We start from the raw sequence: 21,172 nt of genomic DNA on the forward strand, positions 1-21,172 counted from the left end.
GGACTTTTGCCATCCATGTGAATGGATGCAGTAGGTTGGAGTCTACAGCAGCTCCAAAATCTTAGCCAATTGTAGATATTAAAAATTAAACTCCATGGATGTCATAACTCATGCCAACGGAATGGCTGGCCTTAAATCCTGTAAACTCAAATGTTGGTGAAAGCATATAGTGAATGGGGTTTTGGAAAGTGTTTGTGGAAATGCAAATTGCTTTACCTAATCAGAAAAACAGTTTAAATATTTTCATGAAATTAAGTATATACTCGCCTCATAAGTCAACAATTTCAGTTAAAACAGAAAGACTGAAAGTGCTGATTCAACAACAAGAGAGAGTTCTCACACATGAGAGAGCATTTAGGTTTTAACAAATAAAGCTTGCCTGAAGATCAGAGTGCAGAGCTAAGTCACTAGAGGCCAGGGGGTGGTGGCACACACCTTTAATCCCAGGACTTGGGAGGCAGAGGCATATCTCTGTTAGCTCAAAGTCACCCTGGGCTACATAAGATTGAATCTGTCTAAAAGAGAAACAGAGCTCACACCAAGGTGACCCCAGCACTTGGGAATACATAACTTTAATCCCAGCAACAGGGAGGTGGAGCCAGGAGTGATATGGCTGGGTGGAGGGAGGGTTGTAAGGCAGAAGGAGACAGGAGCTCAGTGCAGTCTGAGTTTGGGTGGAGACAGTTGCAGTCACAGGACAAAGTCTCAGATGTCTGAGGACAAGATCGTCCCTTCAGACTGACCATTGGTTGAGGTAAAAGGTGTCACTAGCGGCTGGCTGCACTGTCTCTCTGAGCCTTTAGTAATCACCCCAATATCTGACTCCGGGTTTTTATTATTAAGACCAATTAGAATTCAAGCGACAGGCAGCTAGGGCACTGACACAGAGAACACACTGTATGAGTGTATTTCCATGAAGTCAAGGACAGGCAGAGGCAATCTAAAGCGTCGTTTCTGCTTAGGGGTGTGCTTTCTGGGGTGTGAACGGGAACAAGGAACGTGGGAAGCTACTTAAATGACTGTGTGGAACTGTATCATGGAGAGAAGCCCCTGTCACATAAATCACCCTTCACTCAAGAAGCCGATGATGCCTCTAAAATACATGATGGAGTAAACAGATGACTGAAACACAACACAGGCTGCTCCGAAATCGAGGGTAATGATGAGTTCAAGTCAAGGTTTCAAGTCTTCATTTTATCAAACAGTCAGTACTTCTCAACAGATTTCAGGACCAGCTTCAACTTGCTTATTCCACTCACACTTCTGAATATTGTTTTCCTTGAGTTCTCTAAAACTTTACCTCAACCTTGTCTACTTGTGGATATAGCGCAGTGGTAGACCTGGGGTTAGACTTCCAGTTCATGAAAACAAACACCAACTGAAGGAATTGAAGAAGTGTCTACCCTCCCATTAATACAGTTCCGTAGACAAGAGTAAGTACAAACACCTCGCCAGGCACCAGATTGCAGCCTGAAACTACATTGCATCTATATTTGTGCAGTTTGTTAGGTGACAAACTTGCTTCTAGCCAATATTCTTAGGTATATCTTGTGGATTATTCCTCTCTCTCTCTCTCTCTCTCTCTCTCTCTCTCTCTCTCTCTCTCTCTCTCTCTCTCTCTCTCTCTGTTCTCTCTTTCTGTGCTCTGGTTTTGTCCACACATTTCCTTTCATGGTGAAAGTCTAATAGAAAGATTCACTTCTCACTTGCAGACTTTGAAGTGGAATAAACTTCCTGAATAATGAGACTGATTTTAGTGAAGAGAACCTTTACACTATGAATTTAAGCTGCCTGAAATTACAACCGCAGGACATCAGAAAGTCCTTTGACAACGCCCACAGGTCCTTGCTGTCCATTGTTTCACTAACATTGTTAGTCAGCAAACAAAATAATGTTTTTAAAATAGTTCTTAAATATTTTACTTATGCATTAAATGTGTGGTTCCAGACATTGGGAGACCTTTCCTACTGCTATCCATTTTATTCCTTGGAGTGAAGTTTTCTTATCCGGACCGCAGGTCAGCGGCAACCAGCAAACCAACCTTCTCCCAGTTTCTATCCCACAGTGCTCTTGGGTTACAAGCAAGCTTAGGATTCCAACTCAAATTCTTACACTTGCACACACAGCAAGTGTTGTCCTTATACACTGAGCCATCTCTTCAGCCTTATATTAGGATGTTGTCATGTATTGTGTTCAACTTTAAATTTCAAAAGAGCATACAGAAAAGTGTTTTATTTATATCTCATTGTCTTATCGAACCCATGGTTCCCTGGCTGCACACAGACAAGGACAGTTAGAAATACAGTCTAATCTATAGTTATAACCTAACTTAAAACATCATGAGTGTGTGTACATCTAATTTATTTGTGGTGGATGGCATGGTTCTCAAACATGAACCTTGTGGATGACCTCTGTCACAATGTCAGTGTTCTGCTCATTGTGTAGGTGACTGCAAGCAACAACTCCCTCATATACACCTCCCATAGCATTCGCAGGGTTGGTGCCCATCACTCTAGAAGTCCTGGAATTACATTCCAAATGACCATGCTTTCTCTGCCAGAAGCCTGCTCGATGCTGTTGCCTTTTCCATTAGAGGTCCTTGCAGTAACTTTTATCACTTGGTTGACCTTGTTTCAAGGCAACATTCTATTTTCCATTCCTGACATGACTGTGCCTTGACTGATTTTGCAACTGCCTGACACCTGATCCCACTGACCACTAGTTACTCCCATATCTAAGCAAAGCCTCATGTACTCACAGGCAACTGTCCAGCTCTGAGCTCAAATACTACCTGCCTTCTCTGCTCTGTCTGGGCCGCCTCTGCTGCCCTCTCACTGCTGAGACACAGAGTGAGCCCTGATGGCCATCCAGCTGCCTGCTGTGCCCAGGCTCCTGAGTACAGGCCCAAGGTTGTGGTGCCACACGTTATCAGGACACCAGGAGTCTCTCTAAATGTAATCAGTGAAAGCCTTTCATAGTTATACACATGTGGTCTCCACCCCTTTGGGTGTAGTATCATAAAATTACAAGGTAGAGTCATGAGTTAGGTGACTTATCTGTGCCTGAGCTGCATGCCATAAACATATCAGAGTATAAAGTTGAGTCTCCACGTCAGAGTTGGAGGCATGGAGATCTAGGCTGGAATATTTGGTTGAGAAAGTAAGCAAATAAAATTAAAAGGGTGAATTTCCACTGTTTTCACTCCTAGCTAATGCAACTGAACAGATTTCACTTTCCACACTGTTTCCTCCTGAGCAGTGGTTCTGAGCCTTCCTAATGCTGTGACCCTTTAACACTCCCACATCACAGTTCCTCATGTTATGGTGACCCCAACCATAAAATTGTTTACATTGCTACTTTGTAGCTGTAATTGTGCCACCAAAGAGGCCACTTCAGGAGAGTTCTCTAGGGGACAAACATCTCTCTACATGCCGCTGTAGTAAGAGTTTCTTCAGATGCCCTGTGTTTATAAAAGAAAGGTGCAGCAGGATCCCACAGATATAAAATCCCGACACACCTTGGATGAGTGGGGTTGACTATGTTGTCAGCTTTTCTGAAGAAGGTCATAACTCAGCAACACATTCCCCTTGAGTGACATCATCAGTTACTTTGGGGGGAATCAGACATAAGCCTCCTACTCCCACCAGGAGCATGAAGCACCCCTATTCCAAGCTTAGAAGAGGAAGCACTAGCAAATCAGGCCCTCCAGTGTCTCCCAGATCTGACATTACTCTCCAAAAGGCTGTCAAGAGCTCCATGTCTAAACTTCCTGTTCTTAGAGTGACTTGGGGGCTGTGTATTTCAAAAATGTAAGCATTAAAACATTTATTATTTTCCTTCTGAAGATGCTGCTTTTCTTTGGGAGACATTAGTAGAAGTGTCTCTGATTTCCAACTGCATCTCAACAGACGACTGTGACTAATATAAAGCAGACTCCTTTCTCAACTCAGCAGGGTCCAGACGATCTAGGTTCCGAATCTTATTAGTTTTGTTTAAAAGCACATTTAAACTTTCTAGCCACAAAGCACATTTCTGCCTGTTCAATAAGCGGTTGCTATAGACACCAATAATAACAACAATACCAGGAGAGATTTTGTACTTACCAAAACGTTCAGATTTCTTCTTTGTTTAAAAAAAAAAGTGAAAAACTGTCCATTTTTGTGAAGCAAATGTCTGGTGTCTGTATTTCCTTCCTCCTGAGAAGTCAGAGAAAAACACCCTGACTTAGTCTTGATGAAAGCTTTACGAGATAGTACTTTTACCTTGGTACCAGCTCAAGCCGGCTGAAAAGTACCAGGGTGTGTCTGACGCTGGCAGGGCTTAAGGAAGTGGGGAAAAAAATAAAGCTGTCTCCATCGCAGTTTCGATTCTCTGATGTGAGAAGACCTTTTCCTGAAATGCTTTTTTTTCTGTTTGGTTTTTCTCTAGTAGCCACTATGCCACCTTCTGGTTGGTTTGGGTAAAGCCCAAAGACTTAAAAATCTCAATTTTTAACGACAGACAGGGAGCCCAGATGCCTACACGCAAACTATGAGTGATTCTGTTCAACTGAACCCCTGGGAATACCAGTGTTCTTTTATTTATCATATTTAATATTGTTTTATGATACGTTCTGTCGCTATAACTGGATGTCACAGACTAGTGATCCATAAACTAAAGAAATGTGTTCCTTATGAGTTTTGGAGGCTAGGAAGTCCCAGGCGAAGAAACTGCACCTGGGGGGCACCTTCTGGCTGCCTGGGATCTCTATGTCCCCAGATAAGACAGAGCAGTACTGGCAGAGGTGGAGCAGGCTTGCTCCTTTGGGTCTCTCTTCCTCATCTAATGAAGCTACTACAGATACCATGAGGGTTAAGTGCCCTCATCATCACATATAATCCTAATTATCTCCAAAGGCTCCATTGCAAGATACCATTAACTTAGGTCCTGAGGAATCAATTTTAAACACAAATTTTAAGAAGTTACAGATTATAGCACTGAATGCATATCAATTTCAAAGAAAACAAGATTTTCATAACAATGCTTACATGTCACTAGATCACTTTGTTTTTGTCATTAGTGTTTGTACTAAATGAGCCAATCAAAGAGCAGTGCTGCAAGGAAAGTTTGACACACACACACACACACATACACACACACACACATATACATACACACATATGTGATTAATAGATGCTAAATGATTGTTTTGACTACTTCAGATTGTCTAAAAGTATCACTTGGAGAATTCAAAGTCAAAGGACCTTATTAATGGAGAAATATTTGTTATTTCTGAGAAAAAGACAGCAGAAGCTCTGCACACACAGATAGTTCCTAGCTCAGCTCCTGATTCTCCATGTCCTACATCCAAATGTGTGCTGTCTTCAACAATAGGGTCTTTCCCTCTAGTTCCCATGGGCAACCAGGAGAAATAGCAAGAAGACAAATATAATATGTATTCACTTGTAATTTGCTTTTAGACATAAAACGAAGAAAAACCAGGCTACAGTCCACAATCCAAGAGAACCGAGACAACAAAGGCAACCTTAAGAGAGACGTTCATAGATCTACATAGGAAGGAGATAAAGACAAGATCTTCTGATTCAATTGGAAGTGTGAGGATCATGCGAAAGGGTAGGACAATAGGAAAGATAGGAGGGGAGCAGAGAAAAATGTATAGCTCAATAAAAAGCAATAAAGATAAGAAAAGAAAGGTTTAATGTAAAAGGCCACCACCTTAAGATACGACAGCACATGAAAACAAACAAAACCACAATGATTTCCAAATCATAGATATGACCGGGGTTTCCTGTGCTGGCTAACTCGAGCAAGGCATCCTTTCTTATCAATCAAAACATCCCTTCCAGAGGAAAGCCTTGTTCCTTGAAATTTCTTCCCAAATTAACTAACACACACCAGATATTCTAATATCTTCTATTTAATTTTATTCATTTTAAAATTTCATTTGTTTTCTTATTTATTCTTTGCATTTTAGATGTTTAGTGGTTTTGTTTTAATTTGTATCTTTCCGGAATAAGTGTGGTTATAGCTGCCTTTTCTTTTTTTCTGCGTTTAATCTATATTATTTTCTTTATAATATCTCCTAATTCTAACTCATACTTTATCCATGTTCTTTTCTAGCTCTTTTCTTACTGTCAAGTTGGGATCATAGTGCCTGGTATCCATCCCAACCCCCCAGGCCTGGGAGTTCTATTGGTCTAGACTCCAAATCCCAGCATGCCAGGTCCTGACCCATCCCACACGGTATTTAAGTGGACTCCCAAAGGAGAATCACGTGGTTGTCGGGTCTGCATGGGCTCCCTGCTGTTCTGTTTCCTTGCCACACTCTCGGCCACCCAAGAGTGACATTCTTAATAAAACGATGGACATTTTGATTTGGTTTGATTTGACCTAATTGGATTTCTTGTGCCGGTGGAGCTGCCTCTTTCTTATTATTTTTACTTAACACTTACTGCTTAGTTTTTAATACTCTTAGCTCTAAAAATACTATAGTCTCCTTTCAGGCAGTAGCACAGTGCCATTCTCTTTTACTCTTACTGGGATGCATTTACAGGATCCAAGTGCCTTCTACTACAAGTTAAACTGTAAGAACTGCCTGATCTCCATATTGGTTAAAGAAGTCTACACACCCCTCTTCATAGTCATGAACTATAAAAGTCCAAGTAAAAGCTCATCAGTGAATGAAAATGAGGACATAATGGCTCCAAGGTACAGTGGAGGAGAAGTTTTTTTATTGTAGATACAAGGGAGAGAACAAACAAAGGCACCTGGGAGACTCTAGAGCAGCTAGAGAAAGCTGTAATGGACTGGACATGGCCAGTCAACTGAACCAGGTAATGAAAGGAGAGAGGAGAGAGAGAGAGAGAGAGAGAGAGAGAGAGAGAGAGAGAGAGAGAGAGAGAAGAGAACAAGAGAGGAAGAGAAGAGGGAGGAAGGGGCAGGATAGGGGAACAGAAAAGGGAGAAGAACCAAGAGCCCAAGAAAAGAACTAAGAGAAACCAAGAGAGTGGGTGGCTGAAAAGGCTGGTTTATATATGAATGAGAAAAGGAGAAGGGAAGCAAGCTTAGGGACTGGAGAGGTTCGGGGTAAGGGCTGGGGATGGGAAATGCTGAGAGGAACTAGGACTCTGTTACAGGTACTTGTGATGCTGAGAGAGCCTGGTGGCCAGAGTCTGCCTTGATATGTTAATGGCACCTCAGCCATTTGTCCTGAGTTTCTTTTGGACTTAACTCTTAGGTCTCAGACTCAAAATGGCCAATTGGGGTGTCTATTTAAAATATCAAAATATACTCTGGTTGCTGGTCCCCCTCAGGCCCTACTCACAAGTACTCATTAATTAACATAGTATTTCCTGTTGGCATATTCTGCCCTCTACTGTAAACCTCCAGTCTCAAACTCAAAACAAATGGCTAACTCTAACAACCATATGACTCACAGAAAATAAGTCAATCAGATTAAAAAGAGCAGGAGAAAAGTAGAAATAAATATAAACACTGGAGGACACATATATCTCAAAGTCAGGCAAAACACAACAAAGAAATACACTACACACTACACACACACACACACACACACACACACACACACACACACACACAGACTCACACAGTAGGAGGAAATAAGTTACCATGGTTCCTCCCTAAGTTCACAGATTCTCTATACTAGAAAAAAATGAAGTTTCAATAAAATAATTTAAAATCCTCTTTTATAAAGGATAAGTGATCAAATAGAACAACTAAATAGATAAATGAATAAATTATGTTCAATAACTATGGGACACATACAAGAAGCTTACAGAACACCAAATAGACTGGATCCAAAAAAAAGTTCTCTCACCACATAATAATCAAAGCACTGAACATACAGAGTAAAGAAAGAATACTAAGAGATGCAAAGGGAAAGGGACAAGTAACTTATAAAGGTAGACCTATCAGAATTACACCTGACTTCTTATTGGAGACAATGAAAGCCAGAAAATTATGGTCAAGTGTTATGCAGACTACTATACCCAGCAAAAGTTTCAATCACCATAGAAGGACAAAACAAGATATTCCATGACAAAGCTAGATTTCATCAATACCTAGCCACAAACCCAGCCCTACACAAAATATTAGAAGGAAAACTCCAACCCAAGGATCTTGGTTACACCAACAAAAACACAATTGATGGTATCATAGCAGCAAATCCCAAAGGAGGGAAAAATGCACAAATTAACAACACCAACAAAGAAAACTAAATTAATGGGAGATAGCAATCACTGGTCATTAATATCCCTTAATGTAAATGGACTCAACTCACCTATAAAAAGGCACAGGCTAACAGATTGGATATGAAATCAGAATCCATCCTTCTTCTGCATACAAGAAACACATCTCAACCTTTGGTCTACAAAGGGAGTTCCAGAACAGGCTCCAAAGCTACAGAGAAACCCTGTCTAAAAAAAACAAAAAAACAAACAAACAAAAAAAAAACAGACATCATCTCAGAGTAAAGGGTTGGGAAAAAAATATTCCAATCAAATGGATCTAAGAAACAAGCAGGTGTAGCTATCCTAATATCTAACAAAATAGGCTTCAAACTAAAATCAGTTAAAAGAGACAAAGAAGGTCATTTCATATTAGTCACAGGAAAAATCCACCAAGAGGAAATTTCAATACTGAACATCTATGCCCCAAATACAAGGGTACCCTCGTATGTCAAAGAAACACTTCTAAAGCTTAAATCATACATTAAATCACACACACTAATAGTGGAAGACTTCAACACTCCCCTCTCACCACTGGACAGGTCAATCAGACAAAAAAATGAACAGAAAAATAAAAGAACTAACAGATGTTATGACTCAAATGGACTTAACAGACATCTATAGAATATTCCATCCAAAGAGAAAAGAATATACCTTCTTTTCAGCACCTCATGGAGCCTTCTCAAAAATTGACCACATGCTCAGTAACAAAACAAAACTCAGCAAATACAAAAAAATTGGAATAACCCAATGTACCTCAGATCACCATGCTTTAAAACTAGAAGTCAACAACAATACTATTTCCAGAAAACCTGCAAACATGTGGAAATTAAACAATACTCACCTGAATCATCAATGGGTCAAGAAAGAAATAAGGGAGAAATTAAAGACTTTCTAAAATCAATGAAAATGACCACACAACATACCCAAATTCATGGGACACAATGAAGGCAGTGTTAAGAGGCAAGTTCATAGCACTAAACACCTACATAAAGAAGCTGGAAAAAATCCCACACTAGTGACTTAACAGAGCATTTGAAAACTTTAGAATAAAAAGAAGCAAACTCACCTAAGAGAACTAGATGGCAGGAAATAATCAAATTGAGAGCTGAAATCAACAAAATAGAAACAAAGAAAACAATACAAAGAATCAATGAGACAAAGAGTTGGTTCTTTGAGAAAATCAGCAAAATAGACAAACTTTTATCCAAACTAACTAAAAGGCAGAGAGAGAATATCCAAATTAACAAAATCAGAAATGAAAATGAGGACATAACAAGAGACATGAAGGAAATACAAAGGATCATCAGGTCATAGTTTGAAAAGCTGAAATCAGGAATAAGACAAGGTTGTCCACTTTCTTCATATCTATTCAATATAGTTCTTGAGGTCCTAGCTAGAACAATAAGACACCAAAAGGAGAACAAGGGGATAAAATTGTAAAAGAAGTCAAACTCTCACTGTTTACTGATGATATGATAGTTTACATAAGTGATCCCAAAAATTCTACCAAGGAACTTCTACAACTCATAAACACTTTCAGTAATGTAGCAAGATACAAGTTTAACTTAAAAAAATCAGTAGCCCTCCTGTACACAGATGATAAAAGGCCTGGGGAAGAAATCAGAGAATCAACACCCTTCACAATAGCCACAAATAGCATAAAATATCTCGGAGTAACTCTAACCAAACAAGTGGAAAAGTTGTATGACAAGAACTTTAAATCTTTGAAGAAAGAAATTGAAGAAGATACCAGAAAGTGGAAAGATTTTCCATGTTCTTGGGTAGGCAGAATTAACATAGTAAAAATAGCAACCTTACCAAAAGCAATCACAAATTCAATGCAATGCCCACCAAAATCCCAGCAAAATTCTTCACAGACCTTGAAAGAACAGTACTCAACTTCATATCGAAGAACAAAAAACCCAGGATAGCCAAAACAATCCTGTATAATAAAAGAACTTCTAGAGGCATCACAATCCCTGACTTCAAACACTACTACAGAATTACAATACTGAAAACAGCCTGGTATTGGCATAAGAACAGACAGGAGGATCAATGGAACCGAATAGAAGACCCAGATATCAATCCACACATCTTCCAACACCTAATTTTTGACAAAGAAGCAAAAAATATAAAATGGAAAAAGAAAGCATATTTAACAAGTGGTGCTGGCATAACTGGATATCAACATGTAGAAGAATGAAAATAGACCCATATCTATCACCATGCACAAAACTCAGATCCAATGGATCAAAGACTTCAACATAAAGCCAACCACACTAAATCTTATGTAAGAGAAAGTGGGAAGTACATTTGAATGCATTGGCATGGAGACCACTTCCTAAGTATAATCCTAACAGCACAGACACTGAGAGAGACAATTAATAAATGGGACCTCCTGAAACTGAAAAGCTTCTGTAAATCAACGGTTACAGTCAACAAGACAAAACGAGAGCCTACCGAATGGGAAAAGATCTTCACTAACCCCACATCAGACAGAGGTCTGATCTCCAATATATACAAAGAGCTCAAGAAATTGATCACCAAAATAACACATAATCCAATAAAAAATGGAGTACAGACATAAACAGAGAACTCTCAACAGAGGAATCTAAAATGGCTGAAAGACACTTAAGGAAATGTTCAACATTCTTAGTCATCAGAGAAATGCAAATCAAAACAATTCTGAGATTTCATCTTACACCTGTAAGAATAGCCAAGATCAAAAACACTGATGACAATTTTTGCTGGATAGGTTGTGGGGAAAAGGCAACACTTCTGCATTGCTGGTGGAAATGCAAGCTGGTATAACCCCTTTGGATGTCAGTGTTGCAATTTCTCAGAAAATTAAGAAACAACCTTCCTCAAGACCCAATAATACCACTTTTGGGTATATATCCAAAGAATGCTCAGTCGTGCCACAAGGACATGTTCTCAACTGTGTTCAAGCTTTGTTTGTCATATCCAGAACCTGAAAACAACCTAAATGTCCCTCGACCAAAGAATGGATAAGGAAAATATGGTACTTTTACACAATGGAGTACTACACAGCAGAAAAAAATAACGACAGCTTGAATTTTGCAGGAAAATGATGGAGCTAGAAAACGTTATTTCAAATGAGGTAACCCAGACACAGAAAGACAATTATCAAATGTACTCACTCATAATTGGGTTTTAAACATAAAGCACAGAAAACCAGCCTACAAACCAGAATCCCAAAAAATTTAGACAACAATAAGGACACTAAGAGAGACTGCATAGATCTAATCTACATGGGAAGTAAGTCTAAACAATGTACAGGAATAAACTTAATCAAGAAGGTGAGTGGTCTCTACATGAAAAGTTCAGGAAACTAAAAAAGAAATTGAAGTAGACACTAGCTGATGGACAAACCTCCTATGCTTTGAATTTGCAGCATGAATATTGTAAACATGTCTCTGTTACAATAGTCTTGCAGAGTTGACACAAGCTCCATCCATCTTCCAAGAGCTTCTTTATAGAACTAGAAAAACCAATCTTAAAACTCGTATAGAAACAGAATATTCTGGAGTTTAGCAGCCCTAAGCTGAGAGAACAATACGTAAGCATCAGAATACGTCATCTTGAATTATACTGCAAAGCTTTGGTCGTGAAAACCACATGACACTAGCACACAAAGAGAAGTGTAGACCAATAGATAGAAGACCCAAAAATAAATCAAGCCAAATCATTGCTGATCAAAATGCCAAAATATACACTGAACAAAGGAGCCTCTGAAACAGACACTTCGAGGAAGACTGAATATCCAAATTTAGAAGAATGAAATTAGTTGTATACCTGCACAAAAATCAGCTCAAAATCAAAAGACTTTAATGTAAGACCTGAAATTATGAAACTGATAGAAGAAAACAGAGAAAGTACATTGAGAGATAAGCATAGAAAAATTTCCCTAACGTATCTAATGTCACTGGTATTTCCATATTTAATATATATGTATTTCTGATCTCATCTTTTTGTTTATGTGTTTTGAGCAAACAGGGAATGCTGTATTACTGAAGTGTACAATCTGTGGATCAACTAATGATGGCTAACAAGAGATATTATACAACAGCTATGTGTGCCACATAACCATCCATAGTAGAATGCCAGTTTTGTGAGGGTTTTTTTTTTTTTTTTTCAAGACACGGTTTCTCTGTGGCTTTGGAGCCTGTCTGCCTGCCTCTTCCTCCCCGAGTGTTGGGATTAAAGGCATGTGTCACTACTGCCTGGCCAGTTTTGTAAGTTTTATGTAAATATTCTTGTGCTGTTTAGTTTTGTCAGCTTGACATAAGTTTGGTCATTTGGGAAGAAGGAACTCTCTCTTTCTGTCTGTCTCTGTGGTGTGTGTGTGTGTGTGTGTGTGTGTGTGTGTGTGTGTGCGTGTGTGTGTGCTTGTGTGTGTGGACGTGCATATGCATTTCCTTTCCAGGGGTGAAAGTCTAATAGAAAGATTCACTTCTCACTTGCAGACTTTGAAGTGGAATAAACTTTCTGAATAATGAGACTGATTTCAGTGAAGAGAACTCTTGCACTATGAATTTTAATTTCCTGGAATTACAACCCCAGCACATCAGAAAGTCCTTTGACAAGGCCCCACAGGTTCTTCCTGTTCCTTGTTTCACTTACATTCTTAGCATATAAAATAATTGTTTTAATAATAATATTTACATTTTTACTTATTTGCATTAAACGTGTTGCATGCATCTCTCTCTCTCTCTCTCTCTCTCTCTCTCTCTCTCTCTCTCTCTCTCTCTCTCTCTCTCTCTCTCTCGTGTATGTGTGTGTGTGTGTGTATGCCTGTTCTTGCGTGATTTAAGACATTGAGAGTCTCGCTCTACTACTTACATTTCATCTTTTTGAGTGAGGTTTTCTTACCCAGACTGCAGTTAAGCTGGCAACCAGAAGAACCAGCCATCTCCCAGTCTTACAGCATGCTTGGGTTACAGGCAGGTCTCTACTCCTGGGTTTTTGAAGACTCAAGTTCTCATACTTACACACACAGCAAGTGCTATCCTGTTCTTATCTACTGAACCATCTCTTCAGCCCCAAATTAGGACATTTTCATGTGTTCTGTTCCACTTTAGATTTCAAGAATGCAGACAGAAAAGTGTTTTATTTATATTTCATTGGCTTATCTAATCCAAGGCTCCCTGGCGACTCATAGACAAAGACAGAAATATAGTCAAACCCATAGTTATATAACCTTACCTAAAACATCATGAGTGTGTGTGTGTGTGCCTGTGTGTGTGTGTGTGTGTGTGTGTCTGTGTGTTACTCTGGAGTATAGTTCATGCCAAAATATTGTAATTTGATGATATATATATAATACATATATTTTGATGCCATATGTAATTTCTATTATGTGTATGTCCCTCCGAGTTGCTTCTGAGCTTACACAGTGTAAATAAGGAACAGAATTTACATGACTCCCACTCCGACACACATGTTTGATTTGTAGTGTTGACTGTACTATCAGTTTTTCTAAAGGAGGTCTTTATTCAGCAACAAGTTCCCTTGAATGATATCATCAGTTACTTTGGGGGGAAATCAGACATAAGCCTCCTACTCTCACCAGGAATGTAAACTACCCTCTGCCAGTCTGAAGAACCATTTCTATGTCCATGAAATCAGAACCTATATATTTAGTTTAGGTTGACAATGGTTTGGTTGTCAATGGCTCTTTTTATGATTTCAACTTTAAATCCTGGACTGTAAGTGAATTTTTAAACATGTAGGCCTTTGATACTGAGCAGAAAGCTCCATTGTGATCAGGAAAACCATGTTATGTTTACAATAGGTCTCTTGTGAGCCAGGTTATCTCATAAAAGGGGACAATAGGAGGAAAACCAGCTTGTTTTCCTTCACCTTCCTCTAAGGAAATGCACAGGAAACCCGTGTTCATATGGGGGAGGGATGCTGGGGTATACTGTGGGATCCTAGGGGATGTTGGTATCACTTGGAGAATCTTCTGCCATATCCTTAGGCAGACCGAGCAATTCTGGGATTCAGTTTTTTTTTTATTAGTACTTAATTCTACAATTTGTTCTGTTCCCAAAGAACTTTCACTTTGTTATTTGCGGGGTTCAACAGAGTGAGAGAAGAATGTTGTGGTTGCTGACTTGAAGGTATCTGGGTCTGAGCAGCAATCCAGGCCTTCCTCCCTTACCCAGGCTAGAGCCCAACAAGACACAACCAGCTCATACACTTGGAGGAAATGAAACCACAGAACAATTGGTTTCATTTTTATGAAGGGTAAATTACAGCAATGTGCTGTTTTTTTTTGTTTTGTTTTGTTTTGTTTTTTAACATAGTCACTATATGCTGGCTGCAAAAGACTTGGCTGAAATAGTGATTCAACTTTGCAAGTTTCTCTTTGACTATATGCAACATTTGACATACTCCTCTACTCTGTCATTTTGTGTAGTGTGTAGTTTGTAGTTGGTTAGCAGGCTTAGATTCTTGACCTGTGAGCATGCACACTCCCCAGGCTATCTGCAGTTAGCACCAGCCCCATCTAATAGTAGATGCATGAAAGAAGTGATACTTCTCTTTTCTTCTAGAATATTTAATAAGAAATAGCATATGTATTTGGAAGTGTTATGGTTTTCGTCTCTTTAAGAGGCAGGCCACGCTTAATCCTGGCAACCCCTGCCCTTCCCCTGCCATCTTGGATTCTGTCTATCCCCTCTTGGCACGTGTGTGTCTCCCCGCTTCCCCTTTCTCTGTCTCTTTCTTCTCTTCTTCTTCCCGCACACTCTCTCTTTCCTCTAAGTAATAAATATTCAGTTCTACTCCATACAATGTGTCTGCCCATGTGTCTCCCACTCATACGCCCGCCCGAATCTGCCCTGCGCTGGCTGCATGGTGGGACCAGCCGGCCTGGGGCAAGCCACCGCTTGTGAACCGCCTGGGGATCTTGCAGCATTTTTAAGCCCCACTGCTAGCCGCTCTCCCAGGACCCATCGCCAGCTGCTCAGGACCCACCAGCATTTTTTAAAGGAAGTATATACATTTTTAAAGATATGCTTTAGTTTTCAGACTTAGGGTTTTGTTTGTTTGATATGAGATGGGGTCTCATGATGGGCCTCTGACACACTATGTAGCTGACATTGCCTTTAAACTCCTGATTGTCCTGCCTCAGTCTCCCAGATGCTGGGGTTGCAATTGACTCTATAAACTGTCTTTTGAAGGCAGCTGTTAAAGAGGGTTAATGAGACTTTAAAGATTAGAAATTTACCAGGGCTTTTCCGAAAACTTCTTTTTATATTAGAAACTTGAGATGTATGTTCTTGGAGCTGTCTGACCTGGAATGTGGAAGAGTCATGTTCCGTGGCTCAACAAGAAGCACGTGTGTTTAGGACAGAGTTAGTTCTTGCACAGTTTTCCCAAAAACATACGTGTTGAGAACATATTACACCAAACAAAGAAACAAATGAACAAACAAAACACCAGCAAAGTTAATGTCCCAGTAAATTAAAATGCAACCGGATAGATGATGGCTTAGGAAGTGTTTGTGCTGTATATATCTCCTTCATCCCCTAGCCCAAGCATTTTAAACATACACTTTATAGAACAGTGGAAACAATGCTCCTTCCCTGGATGGCACCTTTTCCCATGCTTAAACCAGCAGCCTTTTGCAAGCTTGCATTGTGAGGTAACTTTTCAGCTGGTGAGTTTACATGCGGCAGCACTTGTCACCTCTTTCTTCAGGTCCAAGCTCCTGCTCTGGTCGCTCCTGAATTGCAGGGAGAGTTCTATATAGCTCTTGTACAAATTTTACTCTTGTTGCTTTTAATCCTTTCAGAGACTTTTCTAAATCCCCCCTGGAGGGACTGGGTTACAAGTGCTAAACACAATATTGTGTTCATTCTCCCCAGTGGCATTCATCTTATTGACAGTGTAAGGCCTCACATGATCAGGCATGCTGCTACCCGCTGCTGCTAGGCTGCTTTCTATCCGTCTGAATTGGATCTAGCTGCTTGGTCCTCGTGTTGCAGACAGTGCAAGCTCCTGGCTGGGTTCTTCCTCTCCCTGTCATTCTATTGGATATCCATGGTTCTTGGTTCCATACTGTTTGGTCAAAAGTGAGACCCCAGCCCCTTGACACCCCTATATCCAAAGACTCTGGGATGTTTGGGTCGGAAGTGTCGCCCCAGGCCCTGGTATCCATCCTTGGAACACAATGGAAAAAGAATGGAGCCGAAAGCTCCATTTCAAGCCCCCTCCCCTGGGAGTTGTTGAGACTCCACTCTGGGAAAGCCTGCCAAGCATTGATCCCTTCCCAAGAAGGGCAAGGACCACTTCCACGGGTTATTTAGGCTGCTGCCCAGAACAGGAACACACGGTCTCCAGGTTTTGTGTGATCGTCCTGGCCCTGTCCACTCTCTTTTCCTTGCCATGCTTTTCCGGGCCACCCAGAAGCGCTGCATTAAACGTGGGCATCTTTTATTAGATCTAATTTGGTCTGACTGGAATTATTTGCGTCGGCCGAGAAGCTTGTCTTAAGAATATTCCCAACACATACTTCCTTCAGGCCCTTTTCTTTTTTCTTTCTTTTTTAAAAAAAATAAAACATTACCCTCTTGTGGTGCACTGCCCTGTTGGCTTACTGACTCCATTTCCTGTATTTCCTACACCTTTTCTGGGTTTATGCTTTATTTATTGAGAAATTATCACAAACAACTATTTCATACATTTTCACTTACCTTTTTTAATTCCTTTCACCCATTATTCTACGTGCTACATGAAACCATGTTTTTGTGCTTTTTGTCCACCTTCTATAATGCCGGGTCATATACTGCTTCTTAAAAAAAAAACCTACTTAATAAATGGAATACATTCTTACCTTAGAATGAAAATATGAATTTTTGAAAGCCCTCTGTGGGTCAAAGGATTTTCCTCATCTTGCCAGGTAATATTGTACTTGGCTAGAATGGGCTCTGGCCATCTGGGATCTCTTTAGTATTCCACTCATTAAGGTAGAACAACCTCCAGATTCTATCAACTGGTCATGCAAAAAGGAAATTTGGTAAGACAATGAGTCAGCATATTTCTTCCCGCAGTTCTTACAAGTGTTCGGTTTCTCAATATGCTTTTCCTGTTGGGGCTCCCAGTCCCAGAGGGAGGCCACTATTCCTGCATGATAACCCTGAATGAGGGCTGTTGATGTCCTGGCCCCAGTGCCCTCTGCCGGAGCTCCCTCCTTGCCAGGGACTTACCCTACAGGTTCACAGGGTCTCTAACTGCCCACTCTCCCTCTGCTTGTCTAGAAGTTTGGGGACAGATTTCCTTTTTGGGTTTAGTCAAAAAGACAAACAGAAAGTTCAACAAGACTCAGTTTTATAGAAAGCACTGCACATCAGGAATTTCCTTCTGCAGCCCATCCCTCTGTCAGGCGGTAGCTGCTAATGGTTCTGCTTTAGTCCACTCAAAATCAGAGTCTGCCAGTAAGTACACAAGGGATAGGCATATTCTCAGAAAGGTGACATGCCTACTTCCTAAATCTCAGCCCTGTTAAGGGGAACAACTTTTCTCAATATGATATGTTCCTGTTAAGGGGAACAACTTTTCTCAGTATGATATGCTAAAGTCTTCGAAAATTCCCTTAGAAACACTAAAATGTTAAAAATTCCCCAACTTGTTCCCGACATTCTAGCAGTTCAGAATGTATGATTCAAATGTTTGATAGTCAGTAAAGTCTTTAAAATTATTTGCACTTGACAAATTTTAAGAGCAGCTGGATGTGTAGTGTTGGAACGAAGCAAAATTAAATTACTACAGTTGGGTTGAACTTTTGAGAACAAATTGTAAGTCTTTGTTGCTTAGAACCCCTCGGCTTCCTGTTAAGAGTGAATACAAATCTTGCTATTAACCAAGTTAACTATTCAAAGCAGCTACAGGATGTTGGGCACGGAGAATGCAGAGAATGTGGAGAATGCCCTCTGGTTTTCACTCTCTGGTGCTAAGCAAGGAGGGCGGGCGTACCTCCACCTCAGGGGGTCCTTGCTGAAAGGGAAAGAACTTTCCCAGGTGCAGCTACAGCCCAGCTCTCTGGTGGTCTGCAGAAGTGTGTGCTCTCTGATCACAAAGTTGCTTTGTGATTCTAAAGACCCCACCACTTCTTCAGCTCTGTAGCTTCCTGACATAGATGTGGATGCAAGGTTCAAATGGCTGGCTCTGGAGGTCGTTACCTTTGATGAAGTACAAACCAAACTCTAAAAAACATCTTAACATTATATAGAAGGGAAATGGAGAAATTGACATAATCACCCTGGACCATAGGTTCCACTACAACTTTTTGTTTGTTTGTTTATTATTTGATTTCCTGACTCCCTCCACGTTATTCCTCTGTTTCTTAACTGCCCATTTGGCACAATGAGAAACCCACTCATTACCCCGACCAGTTCCATCTTCATAATTGCACTTCACTGAGCATTTCCATCCAGGGAGGCACTGAAAAGTTAGTGTCAGCCACATATCCAGGCACTATATATATATATATATATATATATATATATATATATATATATATATATTACAGCTAGAACTTTAAGAAATAGCTTTCCCATCATAGGTATAAAAATGAGGAAAGAGTTAGTAACTCAGATACTTACCAGAATTTCCCTGAAAACTTTTTTTATTCCAGAAGCTTGAAACCAGTCACTTTAAGCTGCGTCTTCTCATTTTTCTTCAAATACAATTCTAAGGATCCTATTCAAAAACAAAACCAAACCAAACCCTGAGGCGTTCAGCTGCAAAGTCCTCTGCCTTCGGAGCCCAGGCCCTGCCAACTCTGGAGCAGCATCAGAATGAGGAAGAAGTTTCAGTTTTGTTTCAGCACTCAGTCTCGAAGGGGGAGTTCTTCCCAGGGCTGGCACAGTGGTAGAACACTTCCTTAGCATTAATGAGGCTCTGGGCTTAGTTCCCAGTGCTATGGTAAACAATCAAACAAATAAACACATTATTAAAAAAGTATCAGCAAATGAGAGCCATTGATAGCAATTATTCACCAGGTGTAATTTTAAGTCAAAAGAGCTAAAGCAATTGGAGAGAACACAAATACAAAAAAAAAAATTCAGGAAAAAATATGATCTTGGTGTGAGCTGAGCACCATACTTATGGGTTGAGTTCTACCTTCCCCAACTCCATATACCAAAGTTCTGACTCTAAGAACATGGCTGTGTTAAGTTGGGAGCATAGACCCCAGCCCCTTGCATCTATCCCAGCCCCAGGCCTGAGAGGTCTATTGGTCTGGTCTCCAAATCCCAGCAGGCCAGGTCCCACTCCTACAGAGTATTTAAATAAACTCCCCAAAGAGGAACAAATGGTCCCCCTCCTCCCCGTTTGCAGCCTTCCAGGTCCCCCTCAGGGCCACCCAAGAGTACAGGACTCCCATCAAACCTGGATATTTTGATTTGTTTTTATTTGGCTTGATTGGGAATTTGCCATTGGCAGAGAGCTCACATTAGGAAATATACCTAACACCTTGGAGTTGCTTTATGGAAGGCCCTTTCTGTTTAACCATCACCTCTCAATCCAAACTTCTCCACTGGTGGGGTACCTATTCTACCTCTCTCTTTTAAGTGTTGTACTAGGAACAGCGGGCTGCTTCCCGCCACCCGGCTAGCTTTACCCGAAATATTTACACAAAAACTGTATTCTTTTAAACACTGCTTGGCCCATTAGTTCCAGCCTCTTATTGGCTAGCTCTTACATATTGATCTAACCCATTTCTAATAATCTGTGTAGCCTATGAGCTGGCTTACCAGGGAAGATCTTAACCTGTGTCTGTCTGGAGTGGGAGAACCATGGCGACTCCTTGACTCAGCTTCTTTCTCCCAGCATTCTGTTCTGTCTACTCCGCCTGCCTAATTTTTTGTCCTATCAGAGGCCAAGCAGTTTTCTTTATTAATTAACCAATGAAACAACAGATAGAAAGATGACCCTTCTCCATCATTTAAGGTTCCTTCTCTATTCACACACTGACAGTTGTCTTTCTACCACCACACCAGTGGACCCTAATGCTCCTAAGCCTGCCCCGCTTTCCCCAGGAGACAGAGTACTCCTCAAACAGTTAACTCCTAGGTCTCTCAAACCTCGATGGACAGGACCTCACACAATAATCCCCCGTTGGCTGCCAAGCTTTTGGGACATCCATGCTGGTACCATCTGTTGTTCTTAAAATGTGTGTGGGGGGTTGCTCCCAGGATCACGGAGCAGCAGTGAGCTCCAGTGGATCCCCAGTGGGGCAGGCGGGTGCAGGGCCCCGGCTCCAGAGTTTGGCACCTAGGCAGCGGCAGAGTTCCCATCAGTGGGGGGCCATGCAGCATAATTCCCAATGCGTGGTGGAATTCCCAACAGCTGTGGGCGCATGTAAGCAGACCCATAGACACAGAAAATAGCCATAAAACATTTATTGAGGGAGAGAGGGAGAGAGAGAGAGAGGAAGAGAGAGAGAGGGGGAAGGAGAGGGAGAGAGTAAGAGAGAGAGGGCGGGAGAGAGAGACGCACGTGTGCACACCAAGGGAACAGGAAGGGAAGGGGTGAGATGGCAGCAGGAAGGTCAGAGGTAATGGGAGTGGGCGTGGCTTGTCTCCCAAAGAGGAAGGGAACCACAACACCATCTCTCCAGGTTCAAGTGGGCACCTACTCAAGACACTTGGTCTGTTCAGCAGACAGGACCTTCCACCCTCTGGTTTTCCAGGATGCCACAATGAAGGGCCTACCTGCTCCTCATTTTGACACACTCATCTTTGGTAATAACATTTTTTTCCCTAGACACCTGCCTTCTCACCTCCCCCAAGGAACAAACACCTGACATCTCTGAGATGGGATGCCTCTCCATCCACACCTTGCAGGAAGTAGCCAGATTTGAGTCTACACCCTTTTTTCCAAAGAGAGCCTAA

At 41.0% G+C, this 21,172-nt stretch overlaps 2 protein-coding genes across 4 annotated transcripts in view; both read right to left on the reverse strand.

Moving 5' to 3' along the window:
• Nucleotides 1-18,939, reverse strand: part of Samd9 (sterile alpha motif domain containing 9) — a 66,356-nt gene extending 47,417 nt beyond the window's left edge. Inside the window, exon 1 of one of the 2 annotated variants that reach the window (XM_075953370.1) lies at nt 18,881-18,939. The gene's annotated coding sequence lies outside the window, so the exon portion shown is untranslated. Of the gene's footprint in view, nt 1-4,103; nt 4,191-18,880 lie in introns of those variants that run through there. The other variant, XM_075953369.1, reaches the window with a different exon arrangement.
• Nucleotides 1-18,962, reverse strand: part of Samd9l (sterile alpha motif domain containing 9 like) — a 31,333-nt gene extending 12,371 nt beyond the window's left edge. The window contains exon 1 of one of the 2 annotated variants that reach the window (XM_075953368.1): nt 18,881-18,962. The gene's annotated coding sequence lies outside the window, so the exon portion shown is untranslated. Of the gene's footprint in view, nt 1-4,103; nt 4,191-18,880 lie in introns of those variants that run through there. The other variant, XM_075953367.1, reaches the window with a different exon arrangement.
• Nucleotides 18,963-21,172: the final 2,210 nt, after the last annotated feature.

The sequence above is a fragment of the Microtus pennsylvanicus genome, chromosome 19, assembly GCF_037038515.1.
Source record: "Microtus pennsylvanicus isolate mMicPen1 chromosome 19, mMicPen1.hap1, whole genome shotgun sequence".
In the NCBI taxonomy this organism is placed as follows: domain Eukaryota; kingdom Metazoa; phylum Chordata; class Mammalia; order Rodentia; family Cricetidae; genus Microtus; species Microtus pennsylvanicus.